Below are 22,128 nucleotides of genomic sequence, written 5' to 3' on the forward strand. Positions count from 1 at the left end.
GAAACAGTTATCACAAAATTCAGAATAGTGGCTACTTCTGAGGGGCCACAGCAGAATTCCTGGTTTGGAAGGGGCATATGGAAGACTTTAAAGACATTTGGAAATATTCCATGTCTTAAGCTGAGTAGTGAGCACATAAGTATTTGTTCTTTAAAGTGTTCATTTACATTACATATCCTTTTCTCTATGTGTGATATATTTCGTAATAAACATTTAGGCTACCTAACTCCAAAAAGTTTTGTAAAATGTTGAAATGTGAAAAAGTTTGGTGATGGACATGTGAGTATATGTTATATTACTCTTTATAGGTTTCGGTGTGCCTGCAATATTCTAAAAATTATAGTAAATAGCAAAGGGAAAATAGATCCAAGGAGGGAGAGCATTATTGCTTACCTCCAAGGGCGTCTTCTTGTTCTAACCAGTTGCGCAGGTGGAGGTGTGCGCCGGGGTGTACTGACACAGACCACAAGGTCAATGTTGCTCCCCGGAGCTCTGCAATGCAATGGCGCTGTCACTGGTGGGGACACCACTGCGGAAGTCTGGTCTGTAGAGAACGATGACTTGAGTCAGGATATGGCTTAGAGAAAAAGAGACATATTCCGGTTATATTTAGGAGGTGAGAGTGGAGTTGAGAACAGACTGGATGTCTCACTGTATCAAAGGGACGGGAGACACACCTGCTCTGTGTCATTTGGCTTTTCACAAAATGTTAGTCCAAGAGCTGGGGGCTGCTGGGTCACAAATGCTTCACAGAGGCTACCTCGGAGGCTTTGAAACTTTGATACAACTCTCTCAGGCTGTGCGTTTTCCAAAGTCACTCCAAAGACCTTTGAATACTGTCCCTGTGCCAGATTTCCCAACAGCAACTGCCAAACAGCTGTGGAAGGAGCATGAAACAGAGAAGGGACTCCTGCGGCACACCAAAGGCTGAACTGACTTCAAAATACTTCTAGAATTCCACCTGCATGTCCATGCCTGCTAAACTCCATGGTTTATACTCACCTACTTAAGTCATTAAGTTATAGGTTTCACTCATTCATGCTGGCAAGTACCGTAATTCCCATCCCCCTGGCATGTGCACCCACAGTCAGTTATCACCTGGTCCTGCTTCCTGAGCCCAAGTGGCCCAGCCTTCCTGATCCACCTGAATCGGCAGCCACCTGGGACCAAGCGTGACAGTGGTGACCACCAGCCCTGGCCAGAAGAGGCAGAGCCCAGGTGCCCCACCCTCACCAGCACTGCCTCCCCTCAAGGGACAAACATTCATGCAGTGATTGAAAAAGTGGTTGATGTGGCATCATAGTCTAGGCTCAGCCCATTAGGGTGGGACTGTGGGGCTCTCTGGTGCACTGTGCTGTGGCTTGTGGACACGTGGGGCACCCATGTGATCGCTGATAGGCCAACAGAACAGTTACCTCTCCTTTGTTCATTCAAAGTGCTTATTGAGGGGCGCCTGGGTGGCTCAGTCGTTAAGCACCTGCCTTTGGCTCAGGTCATGATCCCAGGGTTCTGGGATCGAGCCCCGCATCGGGCTCCCCGCATCGGGCTCCCCGCATCGGGCTCCCTGCATCGGGCTCCCCGCTTGGCGGGAAGCCTGCCTCTCCCCCCTCCACTCCCCCTGCCTGTGCTCCTCTCTCACTGTGTCTCTCTCTGTCAAATAAATAAATAAAATCTTTAAAAAACAAAAAACAAAAAACAAAGTACTTATTGAGCATTTCTCTGGTGGGAGCCACTGGGTCAATCTTGGTATAAAAATGAACAAGACGGTCAAAATACCGCTTGTACTTTGTGATGTGTATTGAGTGTTCTGAGAGCTACTTTGTTGTGTGTTTTTTGTTTTTTAAGATTTATTTATTTGAGAGAGGGAGCACGTGCGAGTTTGAGGGGAGGGGTTCGGAGGGAGAGATAGAGGGAGAAAAGTCTCAAGCAGATTCTCCACTGAGCACAAAGGCCATGACCTGAACCAAAATCAGGGTTCGGTGGCTTAACCAACTGAGCCACCCAGGTGTCCCCTGAGAGCTACTTTGGAAGTCACTGTCTTTCCTACCCATGCACTAAATTTTTCTACCTTCCTTAAAAGTTTTGCTTGTGTAAAAGTCTTTTATCCATTTTACTGGTAGGGTCTATTCTATTTGTCTTTCTTTTTACCAGTGGAATATTACTTAGTTGATTTTCTTTTTTTTTTTTTTTAAGATTTTATTTGTTTATTTATAAGAGACAGAGACAGAGACAGAGAGAGGCAGAGGGAGAAGCAGGCTCCCTGCTGAGCAGGGAGCCCGATGTGGGACTCGATTCCAGGACCCTGGGATCATGACCTGAGCCGAAGGCAGACGCTTAACAATCTGAGCCACCCAGGCGCCCTACTTAGTTGATTTTCAAAAATCCATTGGATATTTTCAGTCCAGCAGGTATTTCTACCAGGAGTATTTTATAGCCTATGATCTTACGCTGATGCTCATGATCTATCTGATGGTATTTCTCCTGGCTTGTCTTCCCTGGGGCAAAGGAATATTAATGATGTGTGTTCTTGGGGTTCTGTATGTGAGGGATACACAGGAAACTGGGTGTGAAACACCCCAGCAGGCCAGATGCAATTCAATTCACCAACTATCCTGAGCAACACACAGTGGGAATGTCATGGTTTATATTAAGATTCTGATACCAAAGTCTGACAAAGCAAATGAAACAAATATCATTGACCAATTTTACTTGTGAATACAGGTGGAAAAAATACAATGTTAGTAAGAGCAGATTCAAAAGTATGTTAAAAGAATAATGACCAAACTGTAATAGCACCGTATGGCAACAGATGGTAGCTAGACTTGTGGTGGGCATAGCCTGACATACAGACCTGTCAAATTACTGGGTCATACACCTGAAACTGAGTAGCATTGTGTGTCAACTATACTTCCATGAGAAAATAAAATTAAAAAAAGAATAATGACCGGGAGTTTTATTTCTGAAATGAAAATACAGTTTATGATAAAAGAATTTAGTATACTCATAAATTACAAAAGAAAAAAACCATTTCCGAAGATGCCAAAAAGGGACTTAATATAATTTAACAGGCATTTCTAATTAAATAAAAGCTATTACCGTATTACAATAAAAAGAATACAAGAGACACCAAAAGCCACATCAGATTAACAGTGAAACACTAGCAGGAAGAAGACAATGAAGGATATGATCACTGCTACTTACGTTGCCCGTGTTCATTGGGTTGGAAGACTCAGAATGTCATTTCTTCCCAAATTGAGCTATAGATGCAATTACAATTCAGTAAGAGTCCCAACCAGCTTTTTGGTAGAAATTGACAAGCTGATTCTCAAGTCCATATGGAAATGCAAATGACCTGGAAAGCCAAACAACTTGGTAAAACAACAAAGTTGGAGGACTAACACTACCGGATTTCAAGGCTTATATAAAGCTACAGTAATTAATACAGTGTGGAGTTGGGGTAAAGATAAGCAAATAGATCAGTGGAACAGAATAGAGAGTCCAGAAATAGACCCACTTACATGAAGACAACTGTGTTTTGACAAAGAGGTAAAGGCAATGCAGAGGGAAAAAGAGAGCCTTTGGACAAGTAGTGTTGGAACAAGTGGATACTTACATGAGAAAAAAAAAAAAGAAGAACTCTGAGCCCTACCTCACAACATATGCAAACATTAACTCAAAATGGATCATAGACCTAACTGTAGGGCCTAAAACTATATCATTCTAAAAGAAAATGTAAGAGAAAATCTCTGGGACCTTGGGTTAGGCAAAGATTTCTTAGAAACGTGCCCCGAGTGCCTACAATAATCATCTTTGCTTGGAAGCCCTGACTCTTATCCCTGGACAGTATTTTTGATGTCTCATTCTGTTCTTCCTTAGCACTTTATATATGATAGTCATCAAATTATATTATAAACATCTGTTTATATTTCTCTCCTCCATTGAGCACACGTGGAATAAAGATCAGGTCTTAATTATTTTAATGTCCCAAAGTCCAATAATGCTACTTACATGATGTTTGCAACCCTAAGCTTAATCAGGAAGAAACTCTTTCCTAGAAGTCTCCCAGTATAACTCCCTGATGTCTCATTGGCCAGTACTGGGTCATGGGGTTACCTCTAAGCAAATCACCAGTTAATGGAATTACCATGATTTACTTGGACCAATTATGCCTCACTCTTCGGAGACAGGCTTCCTTTCCCCAAGGAGCGACGGCTGTTGGGTAGGCTAGCTGCATAGAACTCAACAAAAGTATGGTAACGGTGGAGTTGGTAACACTAACCAGGCTGCTTCATTTTCCACTGTGAAAGTATAATTCACAAACAACCTTGCCTTACATCTGGATCTCAGAAGGAAAAACTGTCAGATATTACTTTATTTGAAAATGAAAAGAACAGCACAGCCCTGCTACAGTAAGAAGGAGGAAATCATTCATCTGAAACAGCGAAATTTTGCACTGAGCTTTTTATAGCTTTTTAGATAATGCTTCTCTATACAGAAAGAAGCAGGGTAAGCTTTACTGCTGAATCATTTACATCAACTCATACGATTTTGAATATTCATTACTTTTCACAATAGCCATTGTCTTAGAACATGTGCTATTATATAAACATTCTTCACAAACCTTAAAACTAATTCAAATAGAAGTATCTTTATTGTAGATGTCAGCAGCAAAAAAAAAATCTAGCCAGTGTTGTGGGTACTCGGAGTTTGTATTTTCTCTGTGAATACAGGAGCTTAGAGAAAATGGAGTGCAAGAAAAAACGTGTAAATGTTGAGAGTTGTTTCTGCTTAACAAATCTGGCCAGCAAGCATTGCCCCCTAGAAAAACTGGCTTCTTAAAGGAAAAATTCATATTTCTGATTTTATGTGTTTTGTTGGTTGGTTTTGTTTTGTTAAATAGGCTCTTATATTTTTCTTCCACACTCTGAATCTCAGGCTCTGTCTCAACCACTCCAGGGTGTGAAAGCACTAGAAACAATCTCTTAGACCAGAGAACATGGAAGGATAGTTTTTGGGTCTGGACGCAAGCAAATGGGGAGAAGAGGAAAATCTGGAGCTCCGTTTTTCATCCCCTCCCTCTGACTCTATAATGATTTACATTTTAGAGCCCTGAGAAAAAATGTGGATAATCTGTACTCAGCTACTCTTCCTCCAATCCATATACCAAAGGGAAATCTCCCAGCTCCAAGACTGAACTCCCTGGCTACCTAGTTCTCCTCAGACCCATCTGGAAACTCCCAGATGGGTTGAAACTTCCATCAGATCCACCCTAGGTGATCCACGAGGTTTGACAGGCCCTCCTTGGTAAAGCCTCAGTAACCAGGAGTGCTGACCTCACCACAGGCCTATATGCAGCCCCATTCCTAGAGTCCTGTCCTTTGGTGACTAAAGGGTCAGCAGGAAGTAGGGGTTTGTAGCTTCAGTTGTCTCTGTGGAGTTGGGACGAGGCACAACCTCAAGTAGGAAGAACATGAGAGCCTTTCCAGCTTATTGACCATTCCTTTTGCTGAAGTTCAGGACAGCATTATCTGAGGCTGGAAACTGGGGGACCAAAGTGGTACTGCTGAGTGCCATGTTTCTCCATGCACCCCAGCCAGTGCTATGGGGTATCTGGAGCTGTAGGACCCCAACAGTGGGATGTGTGCTAGACCCTTACGCAGAGGTCAGACCTCATCAGTTATCAGTTTGTTCACTGATCATCCAGGTTCAGGCAATGGTAGACTGACCATATCGTGTTCTCCAGATGCTTCAAAAGCATCATTATGGCTGCATTTTTTTTTTCAAAACTCTAAGACTTGAGGATGTCATGCTGCAGGACCCCGGGTTCTGGAGGAAAGATGGACTGGACTCTGAATCTGGAAGGCCCTGGACAATGATGTCGGGACAAATGTAACTGGTTGCAATTGTGCTGGAGCTATATCTTAAACTCCCTATGATAATCAAAGGCTTGTAAAAATAATTTGCAATATTTGCATAATCCAGATGTAAGCTGAAATAAGTCTGCCATTTCAGAGGAAAGTAAAATTGTATGGAGGGTCACGGCATAAAAACTTGCCTCACTCCTAAAACTCAATGAAGGTGACTTTTTCATTGAAAACAAAAACAAAAACAAAAACTTCCCTCGAATCCTTGGCTATCTCTAGAACTATGCATGAACAAGGAAAAAATCTAAGAAATTCAATGGAAATCAATAGCTGGGGTTGGTGGCACAGATTTCAAGAGCTGTCTGGTGCTAGGAGAGGGGTTTTTCCATTGACCTCCAGAAGGGCCATGTCTCAAGAATATGCTCAAAGACTAAGGACTTTAAGACAAAGGGTAAAAGTGAAATACCCTTATTCTTATAAAGCCTAAAACTAAACTTGCATAATATGAAGGTAACCTTCCAATGATTTAGTTGCTGCTAGGACAAATCCAGTGCTCTTCAAAAAAGATATGAGAATCCACAGTGTCCTACAATGTATCACTCATAATGTAGAATAATATTCAGGCAAAAGTTAGCAGATATGTGAGGAAGCAGGAAAATGTGACCTATAGTGAAAAGAAAAAGTGGAAAAAGTCACTAGAAATAGACCCACAGACAACCCAGGTGTTTGAATTAGCAGATAAAAAATTTCAGATACCTATGGAAAATATGTCAGAGGGGCGCCTGGGTGGCTCAGTTGGTTAAGCAACCAACTCTTGATTTCAGCTCAGGTCATCATCTTCGGGTCCTGGGATCGAGTCCTGCATCAGGCTCACTGCTCAGTGGGAGTTTGCTTCTCTCCCTCTCCCTCTTCCTCTGCGCCCCCCCCCCTCACATGCACTCTCTCTCTCAAATAAATAAATCTTAAAAAAAAAAAAAAGATTTAAAAAATATGTTAAAGAACTTATGGGAGGGGCACCTGGGTGGCCCAGTCGTTAAGCATCTGTCTTCGGCTCAGGTCATGGTCCCAGGGTCCTGGGATCGAGCCCCACATCGGACTCCCTCCTCAGCGGAGTCCCTCTCCCACATCCCCTGCTTGTGTTCCCTCTGTCGCATTCTCTCTCTCTGTCAAATAAATAAAATAAAATCTTAAAAAAAAAAAAAAGAACTTATGGGAAAAGTTAATAAAATGGGTGAAAACTGGGAACTCTAGAAAAGAATTGAATAGAACTTTTTTTTTAAGATTTTATTTATTTATTTGAGAGACAGACAGACAGCTAGAGGGAGAGCAGAAGGGGAGTGGCAGGAAGAGCGAGAGGGAGAAGCAGACTCTCCGTTGAGCAGGAGGCCCGTGAGGGGCTCGATCCCAGGGCCCCAGGATCATGACCTGAGCCAAAGGCAGACACTTAACCTGAGTGAGGCATCCCGAATAGAATTCTCAGTACTGAAAAATACAGTACATAAATTTTTAAAATCCATCAAGTAAGATTAGCAGCAGATTGAACAATCTAGAGGAATAGATTGATAACCCTGAAGCTAAATCAATAGAAATCATCCAAATTAGGATGCCTGGGTGGCTCAGTCAGTTAAGCGTCTGCCTTCAGCTTGGGTCATGATCCTGGGGTCCTGAGATCAAGTCCGACATCAGGCTCCTCACTCAGCCTGGAGCCTGCTTCGGCCTCTGCCTGTCGCTTCCCCTGCTTGTGCTCTCCCTCTCTCTCTCTCTCTCTCTCTGACAAATAAATTAATAAAATCTTAAAAAAAATAAATCATCCAAACTGAAGTACAGAGAGAAAAAATATTAGGCGAAAAAAGAGAACAACAGTCTCAAATACCTGTGGAACAATCTTAAGTAGTTGTAACTGGAGTCTCAGAAAGAAAAGACAATATATTTGAAGAAATAATGGACAAAATTTTCCAAATTTGGTGAAAAATATCAAGTCTTAGATCCAAATATTTGGGTGAGCCTCAAGCACAATAATTACAAAGAAAACCACATCTAAGCACATCGTAACCAAACTACTGAATACCAAAGATCTGGGCACCTGGGTGGCACTGTCGGTTAAGCAGCCAATTCTTGATTTCAGCTCAGGGCATGATCTCGGGGTCCTGGGATCAAGCCCTGCTCAGGCTCAGTGCAGAGTCGGCTTCAGAATTCTCTCTCCTTTGGGCACCTGGGCGGCTCAGTTGGTTAAGTGACTGCCTTCGGCTCAGGTCATGGTCCCGGAGTCCTGGGATCGCGCCCCGCATCGGGCTCCCTGCTCAGCGGGGAGCCTGCTTCTCCTTCTGACCCTTCTCCCTCTCATGCTGTTTCTCTCTCTCTCTCAAATAAATAAATAAATAAAATCTCTAAAAAAAAATGAAAGAATTCTCTCTCCTTCTCCCTCTGCCCTTCCCCCCTCTCCCTCTGCCACTCCCCCTTCTCTCTGCCCCTCCCTGTGGTCGCTTGTGTGTGTACACATGCACTTTCTCAAATAAATAAATCTTAAAAAAAAAAAACAAAGTTCAAGAGAAAATCTTGAAGGCAGCCAGAGAAAAAAGGACACATATGTACAAAGAAACAATGATAGAATTAAAGCTGACTTCTCTTCAGAAATAATGGAGGTTAGAAGAACAGCCTCTTCAGAATGCTGAACAAAAAACAATAGCAAAACTATCAACCTAGAATTCTATTGAGTAAAAACGTCCTTCAAAATGGAGGGGAAAATGAAGACATCCAGATAGTCAAAAGCTGAGAGAATCCATCACTGGAAAACTTGTACTACAAGAAATGCTAAGGAAAATTCTGACTGAAGGCAAATGGTACCAGATGGAAACTTAGCACTACAGGAAGAAAAGATCACTGGAAATTACAGATATATGGGTAAATATAAAGACTATTTTCTCTTACTTTTCTTCAATTCTTTATAAAGTAGTTAACCCCTCAAAGAAAAAAAAAAAAACAATGTAATGTGGGGCTTATGATTTATGTAGAAGTAAAATATATGATGACAATTGCACAAAGGATGGGAGGATGAGTTAAATAAACTATAAATAAAATTATACAGTAAAGTGGAATAATATTAAATCAAGTTGGACTATAATAAGTTAATGCAGAGTGTAATCACTATAGCAATCAGTAAAAACATAATACAAAAACATTTTTTTCTGGTAAGCTCTATGTCCAACATGGGGCTTGAACTCACAACCCTTAGATCAAGAGTTGCATGCTCTACTGACTGAGCCAGCCAGGCACACCTCCCAGCCCCTGCTAAAAATCATTTGCTTAAAGGCTAATAGAAGAAATAGAATTGAACAGTTAAAAAAATACTTCACTAACCCAAGATATGGGAGAAGGAGGAAAGTGGGCAGGAACAAAGAGGAACAAAGAGAAATCAAACAGTAAGATGGTAGACTTGAATCCAGTCATTTCTATAATTATGTGTAATGTACAGGAATTAGTCACACCATTTAAGAAGCAGAGATGGTCAGATAGGTAAAAAAGCAAGACCCAATTATATGCTGTTTATAAAAGACACAAATACAAAGACAAAGATACATTGAAAGCAAAAGGATAGCAAAAGATACATCTTTAAAATGCCAAGCATAAGAAAGCTGGGGTGGCAATGTTAATATCATATAAAGTAGACTTCAAAATAAAGAGTATTATAAGAGATAAAAGGATCATTTCACAATGATAAAAGAATCCCATTTATTCAGTAAATATAACAACCCTAAATTATATGAGCCTAAAAACAGCTTCATAATACATGGAAATAAAAACCATAAAGCTACTCGAATTAAGAACTAAAAGGTAGGGGCGCCTGGGTGGCTCAGTCGTTAAGCGTCTGCCTTCCGCTCAGGTCATGATCCCAGTGAACTGGGATCGAGCCCCGCATCAGACTCCCTGCCCCGCGGGAAGCCTGCTTCTCCGTCTCCCACTCCCCCTGCTTGTGTTCCCTCTCTCTCTGTGTCTCTCTCTGTCAAATAAATAAATCTTTAAAAAAAAACAAAACTAAAACTAAAAGGTAAGTAAATGTTTATGGAATCTCAGGATGGTAAAGCCTTTTAAACAAACAAGCACAGACAGACTCACTCCAGAAAGGAAGCATCTGACCTCAAATATTTAAACTCTGATATTAAAAAGTTACCATAAATAACAACAAAAGAAAAATTACAAATTAGGGGGGAAACTATAATATCTATAAACAGCAAAGGATCTATGAGAAAAGCCAGGGATATCACCAAATGGAGGCTTTTGTCATTTTAGGAAGAATAATTTCAAAGTGAAGGTCTGCACCAGATTCCATCCTAGCAGGCAATGTCATTACCTCCTTAGTGGTGATAGTACTTACTTGACCACTTAAGAATCATCAGTATAATTGTATTGGTTAGCTATTGCCATGTAACAAACCATCCCAAAACTTAGTCACTTAAAACAACAATCATTTATTATTTCTCAGGAATATACAGCATGGATGGGTGATTCTGCAAGTCTGGGCTGGTGTGGCTGATCTTGGTGAGGCTCATTCACGTGTCTGTACTCATTTGACAGGTCCGTTGTGAGTCATCCTAGATTACCCAGCCCCAGCCAAATTGGTGCAGACTGGAATGGCCAATCCAGCCAACATGCAGAAATGTGAGATAAATAATAAATGTTTACTGGTTAAAGCCACTTAGGTTTGAGATGGTTTGTTATGCAGCAAAAGTTAACTAATACACACTGTCAAAAAAAAACAACAACAACAAGAAACTTTCTGACTATCCACAAGTTATATGATGAACAGGATGATGAAAGAAAATGAGCATGTCCCTTCCTTAAAGACCTTTATAACATTCTAGCAGAAAGAAGAATAAACATGTAGTTAGCTAAAATATATAACTACAGTCATTACAAGAGTGCCTTCTAGAGATAGAAGTGAGTCAGAGATTCTCTTGATTACTTGGAGTATGGGTTAGACTTTATAGAACCATCCATAGGCCTCTAATATATTTCATGCTGGGCTCTCCCCAACCTCACTTGAAGACCTGCAAACTTTCTTTTAGAATAGAAAGAGCTAACTAAACTCAGGGGAGACTTAAAATCATCCATTAGAATGCAGAGAAAAATATAACTCCTTTTTTACATTTATGTTTATTGTATCTTCTTAAAATTTGTTTGTTTATATTTTATTATACACAAAATATATCAGTACAGTACTATAAACATAAAATGTAAAAGCTTGTAAATGCTCAAAATAACTAATTGATAGCATTACAGACATCTGGAGACCCCTAATATAGACACACCCCTAAATTTTCATATGCCAGACATCCCAGCACATAGAACATGTAGCTCGTTCTCGTCTATCTTCAAGAAAATTCTCTTTATCAGGCATCAGATACCGCCCTCCTGTGCTCCTTCTTCTTCTCATGGGTCTTAGAGCTTGTCATTTATCAGTAATTAATTGGCCTTGTTATGTGCCAGTGTTAGGCTCTGGGAATAAGTGCGAGCAAGAGTCACAGCCTCTACCCTAATGGAACTTGAAGGTGTTTTAGTCTGTTTGGGCTACTGTAACACAATACCACAGAATGAGTGGCTTATAAACAACAGAAAATGACTTCTCAGAGTTCTGGAGGTGGGGAAGTCCAAGATCAAGTCTCTAGAACATTCAGTATCGGGTAAAGGGCCTGCTTCCTGGTTCATGCTCTCCTGGCAGAAGGGCAGAGAGGAAGAAAGCTCTCTTGTGGCCTTTGTAAAGGGTACAAATTCATCCATGAGGGCCCCACCCTCATAACCTCATTCAATCTTAATCACTCCCCAAGGCGCCACCACCTAATATGATCACATTGGGGGTAGGGTTTCAATATAGGACTTTGGAAGGGATATGAGCATACAGTCTAGAACACAAACTCCCTCTGGTCACAAAACCCCATGTCTCTTCCTGGGAAAGATGATTTATCCATCTCCATGATGCAGAGTCCTGGCTCCTGATCCATGATCCTGAGAGGGAAGAACACCACATGGTTTCTGTGGAAAATTCAGATCAATTTTGATGCTCTAATGCATCAGCAAACAGGATGTGGAGAGAAAACCTAAAGGGATGTTCCCTGAAGGAAGAGAGCAAATAAAACACTCTCAGTGTCTGACACTGCCCCACTGTTCACCCGGAAGCAGCCTCTCCCTGGTCAGGGCAGGCAGGCGGGGGAATGCTTTAGGAGCCAGAGGACAAGCAAAGACGCTGTCTCCCCCACTCCCATCCCTTTCTTCCCTCATGGTATGATGATACCAGAGTTGCCCACAGGGCCCCGGAGTATACCCACAAACTGAACACCCTTGATGGTGAAAGAGAACTCATGGCTGTGCACAACAAAGAAAGGAAAGCCATAAACTTGGTGCATGAAGGAGGGAAAAGGTGCCTCTTTTTTTTTTTTTTAAAGATTTTATTTATTTATTTGACAGAGAGAGAGATAGCGAGAGCAGGAACACAAGCAGGGGGAGTGGGAGAGGGAGAAGCAGGCTTCCCGCCGAGCAGGGAGCCCGATGCGGGGCTCGATCCCAGCACCCTGGGATCATGACCTGAGCCAAAGGCAGAAGCTTAACGACTGAGCCACCCAGGCACCCCGGTGCCTCTTTTTTTGATAGCATGAATTTTACCATCTCTTTTTGAAGTGTCAAATGGCTTTTGAACCACTCAATCATTTTCTTCCCTTTCTCCCTCGTTTTTTTTCCTATGATTTTCTTTCTTCTTTATTGTCCCTCAAACCCAAAGCTATACAGGAATGGGTAAAGGGTTAGTGTGTTTTTGATTGTACACAGGATAACTGTATCATCTTAGGTGGAATTATGACCTCATTGTTGTCTTTATTTAGAGATTAAGTATGGTTTAAGGAGATGCATATGGGTGCCAAGTTGACAAAAGGCAAGCTTGTGATGGTTAATTTTATGTATCATCTTGGCTGGGCCATGGTGCACAAATATTTGGTCAAACATTATTCTGGCTGTTTCTGTGAAGGTGTTTTTTGGATGAGATTAACAGTTAAATTGGTGGACTTTAAGTAAAGCAAATTACTCTCCATAATATGGGTGAGCCTTGTCCAATCAGTTGAAGGTCTTGATAGAAAAAAGACTGACCTCCCTGAACAACAAGGGATCTTGCCAGGAGACCGCCTTTGGAATTAAACTGCAATTCTTCCCTGGGTCTCTAGCCTGCTGGCCTACCTCATCTGACCGAATTTGCCAAGCTCCACAATCATGTGAGTAGATTCTTTAAAATAAATCTCCCTCTGACATACTCGACAAGATGCAAAAAGAATTTCTGGAAACCCCACACTTGTGTGAGCTGCTCTCCTAGTCTGCATTGGGCTGCAGGTGTCCACCTGTCTTCACTAAAGGAGAGGTAACTGAAAGTCTAGGGGTCTCCATGGAAAGAAGACAGGGTAGTTGGTTTTCCAACCCCTTCTAATTTCTGGTTTTGCCAGTCAAATATCAACAAGTGATCCTTAAAATAAAGTCTCTTGTTTATCCATTACAATTCTCCCAGGTCTCATCATTTCCTGACCACTGCAGATTTTTTTTTTTAAGGAATTAATTAAGATACGAAAATATTCTGGGAGATGTTATCAACATAGGAACACAACAAAAAGATCCAATCCTCAATCAGCAGAAGTTTACAAAAATATAAGAATAAAGGAAGTAAAACTTATTAAATTAAAAAAAAGAAAAGCTCTAGAATTGCACATAAATCAACCAATCTATCAATTACCGATTGAAAATCATACCAACAGAGTCTCTAGAAAAGTTACCAACACAAGAAACTCCAAGACATAGCTTCTTCGACATTTTCAACTACAGGGAAAGAGAAACTGACACGTTTTCAAGCAGGAAAATATGGGTCATGTTTAAAGGAGCACGCCCTCGGGCTTCGCTCTGGATTTCCCGCCTCTCACAAGCAATGCCAGATGGTGGGGTGGTATCTTCCACCGAAGACTGAGTGCAAGGGTGTGACCTACCATACCTAGTTGACATTTCTTGTGGGGAGGAAACAGAAAGGGCTTTGTACTGTCTAAACACAACCTTGGTCAGCCAGCAGCCTTATGCCAAGGCTGCCCAAAGAAGCACTATGTGATACTTGAGTTGTAGTTAGTTAGATAACGTGCCTGGCATAGTTATTTTTATTGACGAATGTGTACTAACTTCCAAATACCATCAGGAAAGTAACTGATTTTGCTTTGAATGTTGAAATCAGTACAGCTGAAAACCTGAACAAGGGGCACCTGGCTGGCTCAGTCGGAAGAGTCTGAGACTCTTGATCTCAGGGTCATGAGTTCGAGCCCTCATGTGGGGTGTAGAGATTACTTAAATAAATAAAACTTAAAAAAAAAAAAAAGACAACCTAAAGGAGAAAAAAAATGGAAGATGAGGAGCTACTCTGGTTCTTAAAAAGAAGAAAAGTAAAGGGAAGTGACAGTGTTGACCAAACAGGCAATGTTGCTTGCCTTCCTAAAAAGAAGTGCCCCAAACTGCAACTCATTCAGTAGCTATAAAATTAAGAATAATAAAATATTTTAAGATATTAAGAAGAATTCCCTTCCCCTATGTTCATCTGTTTTGTTTCTTAAATTCCACATATGAGTGAAATCATATATTTGTCTTTGTTATAGGGGAAAGGAAGGAAAAATAAAATCAGATAAAAACAGAGAGGGAGGCAAACCATAAGAGACTCTAGTTAAGAGAACAACCTGAGGGTGGCTGGAGGGGAGATGGGTGGGGGCTGAGTTAGATGAGTAATGGGCAGTAAGGAGGGCGCTTGTGATGAGCAATGGGTGTTATATGTAAGTGATGAATCATTGAATTCTACTCCTGAAACCAATACGACACTTTATGTTAACTAATTTACATTTAAATTTTTTTAAAAAAGATATTAAGCAGAATTTTTAGGAGTTTTTCTTTAAACGCTTCACAAGGCTAAAGGGGACAGACATCCAGTTCGAGTGGGAGGGTGACCTCCAAGCCACTGCCGGTAGCTTCACTTTATGCAGACAAGAGACATGACCAGATTTGCATTTTATAATTTTGCCTCGGTGGCACAGTCAGTTAAGCGTCCCACTCTTGACTTCCGCTCAAGTCATGATCTCAGGCTCGTGAAATCGAGCCCCACGGCAGGTTCCCCGCTCAGCGGGGAGGCTGCTTCTCTCCTTCTCCCTCTCCCTCTGCCCCACTCCCTGCTCTCTCTCTATATATATATATCTCTTCCTCTCTCTAAAATAAATAAATAAATCTTATAAAATATCACAAGTGGACATGGATCGTTGCTATTGCTTCATTCATGCTCCTGGTCTCTCACTTGAGCTAACATTGAGATCAGCATGTTTCCTGAATGAGAACATGTATGTGTGTTGACAGTGTATCTCTGGGGAAGGCATCCTCAACCAGTCTTGGGGCAGCAGTGTCCTTATTGTCACAAAAGATATACTGCAGGACACCTGGGTGGCTTAGTTGGTTAAGTGTCTGCCTTTGGCTCAGGTCATGATCCCAGGGTCCTGGCATCAAGTCCCGCATTGGGCTCCTTGCTCAGTGGGGAGCCTGCTTCTCCCTCTGCTCCCACCACTTGTGCACTCCCTCTCTCCGACAAATAAATAAAAATTAAAAAAAACAACTTATGTTTAGAAATTTATTTTTAAAAAAGATATATTGCCTTTAACAACATTAGCCATTAAGATCTGATTCCAGGATCACCAAACAACCTTCTGATTATAACTAACTTCCCTTATAGATTTGTCTCTAGCAAGATATTAAACTGATCAATAAACATTATTTTTTCACTGTAAATCAAGAACTAGCATTATGGTTTTTTTTTTTAAGTGAGCATTTCTATGAATCCCCAATCTGCTATTTTTCTTTATTATTTTGATACAAGCCTATAATCCCTTATCCACTACTCTGAAATCCAAAAAGAAAGTTTTTTTTTTCATTTGGCAGCAAATCTTGACATGAACAGATGCTAAGGCTATTTATAGTCTCTATCCTACTCAGTGGGAATACTGGTATATTTTGCTAGAGAAATGTAATGTGTTTGATTACAAGGTACCTTTGATCTGTATATATTGAGACATGCTTTTTGTCTTTTTTCTGCATCTATCGAGATAATGTAGTGTTTGTCCATTATTATGCTTTATAGTGAATTATGCTGATCGATCTCTTAATGCTAATGCTTGACAGCACCCCTCCCCCACTTTCTTTCCTCCTCTTCATCCCTATAGCCCAACGATTGCAGTGAATGTTCCTGAATTAAAGGTACATGTGTACCTTTAATTAGACCAGTCTCAGTACCTGAATCAGATGCCTTTTCTGTCCAAATATAGCCTGCTTCTAATGGGGGCTGCCTCATCAAGAAATAGGATGTGGCTGTGATTCAGGAAGACTAGGGAGGGGCCCCTGAGCATGTCTATCTATATAAAGCTTCACAGACATTTCTGACACACTCCTCCAGCTGAGAACCACTGCTCCAGAGAACTCTGTATCTGCTTCTCCTTGCATCTCTGCTCCATTCCTCTCACTACAAATCAGACATTCTCGCATGAGAGAGAGGACATGCCAGCTAGGAAAGTGGCAAAAGACTCAGCATCCCTGAGAACTGCCTTGGTCCTGGGGCAAATTCCAGAGTGGGTGAAAGTGTCTTCTGCAATCAAAAGAGCTTAAGTAACACAACTAGTATTCTGTGATGGTCACTTTTATGTGTCAGCTTGGCTAGGCCATGGTACCCAGATATTCGGTCAAATACCAGTCTGGATGTTGCTGTGAAGGCATTTGGACATGAGATCACACTTAAGAATCATTCCCTTAGTTCTGGTACTTTGGCTACAGGCTCAAATGTATTCCCAGAATAAATGTGTGGGAGACTTCCTGCCTCCAACATTCAGAAACCTGTCCCTGGCTTCTCAGCTGGATGGGGAACCCTGGGAAAGGAAGGAACTTGGGCTTTCTGTATTCTGTTTCTCACAGGTCTCCCTAGAGCTCTCATTGAAGACGATAGCCCTTCTCACCCCACCCAGGGACTTGGTCATCATAAATTCCCCATCTACCTGCATGAATCACCTCGTCAAAGGTGCAAAGAAGACCAAAACTACATTTTTTTTTCTTTCTGCCTGAATAAGATCATAAACATTCCAACTTCTAGCTTTCCTGGTTGAGTACAGTGAGTTAGTATTCTGATGATCTGGACAGAAGCCCATTTTTACCTAAATCAAATCAATGACATACTTTCCAACACCTTTATCATCACACTTTTATGAGGAAAACCTGATTTTTCTATGAACTCAACTATGTTGATGCAGTAGTGAGAAAATTGTGACTCAGACTAAAAGGGACCATCAGGGTGCCTGGGTGGCTCAGTCAGTTAAGTGTCCGACTCTTGATCTCAGTTCAGGTTGTGGGTTGTGAGTTTGAGCCCTGCATTGGGCTCCATGCCGGGTATGGAGCCTACTAAATAAATAGATAAATAAATAAATAAGACCATCATATACCATCAGATATGTTTACCTTCACCTATTCCTAATGCCACAGTGAGGCTTTGGGAGTTGAGCTGTGTGGTCCTGTGATGTCTACTGCATAAATTACCTGGCAATTTAAAATAAAGCCTTTTGAGGAGGGGACCGGATGATAGGTTTGGAAAGCCAGAGCTTTAGGGGAGAGAAGTGCTTGTTTAAATTAAAGAAAATTGAGATGAAGCACCTCCTTCTTCTTCCCAAGGTTCAGGGTGCGATGGGTATTAACAGCAAGGGATCACCTCTTTCTAAAGAAAACTTTTCACAAATCTCTTCAGAAATGGAATATGCTCCTCCCCATACCCTGATTCCTTTTTTATGTTCCTAAACTTGGAGCCAGGTTTTAAAAGTCATGGAACAGGTTTTTACACATTTTCTTTGAATATTTGCATATGGTGACCTGGCTTTGGAATTTCTCATCTGTAGCATCTTGTTGCCTTACTCAAAATCTCTATTTTAATATCCTGTTTTTTATATATATATATAAATCAAAAATAGAATTATAAGGAAATAAAGGCAAATCCATAAACATAGGAGGAGATCTTAACACTTTTTTTTGGAAACTGACATCAAATAGACAACATCAGTAAATATATATAAAATATTTAGAAATAAACTTAATAAAATATGCACATCTTTATAGGAACAAATAAAAAACCTTATCAAAAGATAGAGAACAAAAGGGGAGTGTAAACAGATGTTTATGTTTTCTGGATGAGATAACTTAACATTGTAAATATGTCAATTATCCCCCAAATTAGTCTATAAATTCAATGCATTACCAATTGAAACCTCAGCAGGATTTTTAGGGAACTTAATTAGACTGTTCTAAAATGGAGTGGGTAAAAAAAGGCACACTAATAATTTAAACAACATTAAAAGAGAAGAACGCAGGTATGTGTGTGTGAGGGAGGTCTGCTTGCCCCATTAAACCAGACGTATCAAAGGCTCTAGAGTTTAAAACAGTGTAGTATCTTCATGGGAGGAGAGAAGTAGATCAGTGGAATGGAATAGAGAGCCCAGGTACAGACCCCTGCACACATGGAACCCGGTGGACAGTACAGAAGGCATCAAAACACAGCAAGGAAAGGATAAACTACTCCAAAAAAGGACTTGGAAAACCGGCTCATCTTTTGGAATAAAAAAAAAAAAAAATAGATCATAACCTTACAAATAGAAAAAAAAACAAATTTTCAATCAATTAAAGCAAATAAAAATTTTAACCCATTAGAAAAATATAAGGAATGCCTGGGTGGCTCAGTTGGTTAAGCATCTGCCTTCGGCTCAGGTCATGATCCCAGGGTTCTGGGATCCAGTGCCACATCAGGGTCCCAGCTCAGGGGGACCCTGCTTCTCCCTCTGCCTGCCTCTCCCCCTGCTTGTGTTCTCTCTCTCTCTGACAAATAAATAAATAAAATCTTAAAAAAAAAAAAGAAAAATATATAGAAGTATATCTCTATGATTTGGGCATGAGTGAACTTCCTAAACCAGACACAAAAAGCACAAATCATAAAGGAAAAGATCAATACATTTGAGGATATTTGAATTGAAAACTTCTGTGTGGCAAGAGACACCCTAAACAAATTTAAAAGACAAGTGGCAGACTATGAGAGCACATTTGCAACATATATACTAGATAAAGGATTAGTTTCCAAATATACAAATAACTCCTACAAATGTAAGGAAAAGACAGTATGGAAATGTGGCCAGAACACGCAATTCAGGAACATGCAATTCATAGAAGTAGACACTCAAACAGTAAATAAGAATATAAAAGATCGGGCGCCTGGGTGGCTCAGTTGGTTAAAAGACTGCCTTCGGCTCAGGTCATGATCCTGGAGTCCCGGGATCGAGTCCCGCATCGGGCTCCCTGCTCGGCAGGGAGTCTGCTTCTCCCTCTGACCCTCCTCCCTCTCATGCTCTCTGTCTCTCATTCTCTCTGCCTCAAATAAATAAATAAAATCTTTAAAAAAAAAAAAAAAAAAGAATATAAAAGATCCTCAAACTCTTAGTTACTATGGAAAATAAAATTAATCCTAATTTATATACCATTTTCTACTAATTAGAATGACCACAATTTAAAAGATTGCTACTACAAATGCTGGCAAAAAGATGGCAGTTTTGAGCTACAGGTTAATACAATATTTTTGGAAAATATTTTGACATCAATTAAAATTTTAAATGCTTTTACCCTTTAATAGCAGGAGCATCCATTCCATGAACATCTATTTACTTCCTCATCCAAACCAGGACACCCTTGAAGGCTTGCTGGCTCTCTTCTATCAATTTCTGTGACTCACCCCAGACTCATGAAACTTGACACCTTTCCTCACCTGTTCCCACCCTGGCCTAGGGCCTTGGAAAGTGTAGAACTGTTTCTGGCCTTCACTTATCCCAAATGCAAAGCACTTGTTGTCTGTGTGACTCCAGGCCTGATGGCCAGGAAGACTTCTTCCTGTTGTTCAGGAAGTATGACCTGATTCTCTCTATTCTCAGATCCTAAGCATTAAGGGGAATGTTATCAGGTAATTGGTTATCCCCACTCTAGACTAGGCAGGGACAGGGTGTTTTTACATCACCCCCATACTTCATCTCTCCTCCAAACTCTTCTCTTGCACCAGCTCATGGGAGTTTTCTAGTCTGTTCTACTGGCTTGCATCTTTTTCTGATCTTTTTTGATCTAAGACCTGGATGATCACTCAGAATCTAAAAATATGGTGCTTTATTTACTGAACCTTCCTAACCTTCTACTTCCTCACTAGGTATGGTTGTTTTAAAATATGTTCACAGCTTCATTGGCCCACCTTCCCTCAAATAGTGGAGTAGAATTCCCAACACTTTGAGTGTGGACTGGGCTTAGTAACTTGCTCCTAATGAATAGAATAAAGTGGAAGGGACAATGTGCAAATTGGGATAGTAGGTCACGAAAAGTACAGCCACTTCTTGCTCATTCTCCTTTGGATCTCTCACTCTGGGGCAAGCCAACTGCCATATGGTGAGGTCGTTCATTCCGGCAGCCTATGGTGAAGCCCATGTGGTAAGAGCTGAGGTCTCTTGCCAACAGCCATGTGAGCAAGCCATCTGGGAGCACATTACTTCAACCCCTTTCAGTCCCAGCTGACATCTTGATTGCAACAACACAACTATGAGCCAGACTACCCAGACAAATTGACCCACAGGAACTGTGAGCTAATAAATATTTGTTGTTTTAAGCCACTAAGCTTAGGAGTAATTTGTTATACAACAATAATAACTAATAACATGGGGGAAATTTGGCAACATCTTGTCTCATGGCCAGAATGGACATAATCAAAGAGAGAAGAAAAGAACATCCAGATCTCTATTTTTTATAAGCTGAACTGCATTCCCCCTCCAAATTCATATTTTGAAGTCCTAACCCCCAGTACCTTAGAATGTGACTATATTTGGAGATAGAGTCTCTAAAGAGGTAATTAAGGTTAAATGAGGTCTTTGGGGTGAGTCATAATAACCTCCTGTGACCTGTGTCCTTATAAGGTGAAATTAGGACACAGACACAGACAGAGGAATGACCATGTGAAGACACAGGGAGAAGGCAGCCAGCTCCAAGCCAAGGAGAGAGACTTCTGAATGAAACCAAACCTGCTGGCACCTTGATCTTAGACTTCTAAGCTTCCAGAATTGCGAGGAAATAAATTTCCTTTGTGTAAGACACCCAGTCCATGGTATTTTATTATGGTGGCTCTAGAAAACTAACACAATATTTCAAATTGTTATTGCATCACATTCTTCTATTGGTAAAGATTTGACTCCCAATAGAAACAACCCTCATTCTCCTATGAAAGTTCTAAACTCCCTTCCAAACAAGTAGAAATTAAGTCTTTATCTAAAACTGTACTGTTCAATATATTAGCCACTAATGATAGGTGACTACTGAGAACTTGAATTGTGGCCAATATGACTGAGAAACTAAATTTTTTTTTTTAATTTTAATTTAAAACTGACAGTTGTTATTGGAAAATTTTTAGGTATGTTTGGAAGAGCTTGGGTATGTGAACCTACTTTTGCAACCATAGATTTTATTAAATCTAAACACATACCAAGTATTTCTGATGAAATTTAGCATCTGAATTGAGATGTACTGTAAGTATAAAATATATACTGGATTAAAAAAAATTAAGATTAAAAAAATGAATGTAAAATATCCCATTAAAATTTTTATATTGATTATATGTTGAAATAATATTTTGGATAAATTAAGTTAAACAACATATGTTCTTTTATTTTATTTTGTATTCGTATAACTAGTTCTGTAAATTATTATCATCTGTTTCTCTTTAATATTTTTAATATGGCCACTAGAAAACTTTAAATTACATATGGCTTACATTTTATATTTCCATTTCTCTCACTGGTTAAAGGTTGTCCCACAGGACATAATCTCCCTACACCCCTGCTTCCCATTTGGCTCCTCTGGGCAGTGGCACAGCAATACAACCCTTTATCTGGGTCCAGAAGTGGTGAGCAAAGCCAGGGCCATGTTTAGTCAGAACCTGAAAGATCTCCTGGCATAAGGAGAGCATCAGAAGGCAGAAATGAGAAGTTAGAGCTAGAGCTCAACCCAGAGAATCTTCTGGCCATAGACCAGAAGAACATATGCAAAACTGTGGATCCTGGTGCAGGTCAAGTTGCAGCTGCTCATCAGACTGGGTGTAGGAGGTGTGGTGCAGCTGCCCAAATTT

This window comes from Mirounga angustirostris, unplaced genomic scaffold (genome assembly GCF_029215605.1).
Source record: "Mirounga angustirostris isolate CCGP_5_RB_7025 unplaced genomic scaffold, mMirAng1.0.hap1 SCAF_9, whole genome shotgun sequence".
NCBI lineage: Eukaryota > Metazoa > Chordata > Mammalia > Carnivora > Phocidae > Mirounga > Mirounga angustirostris.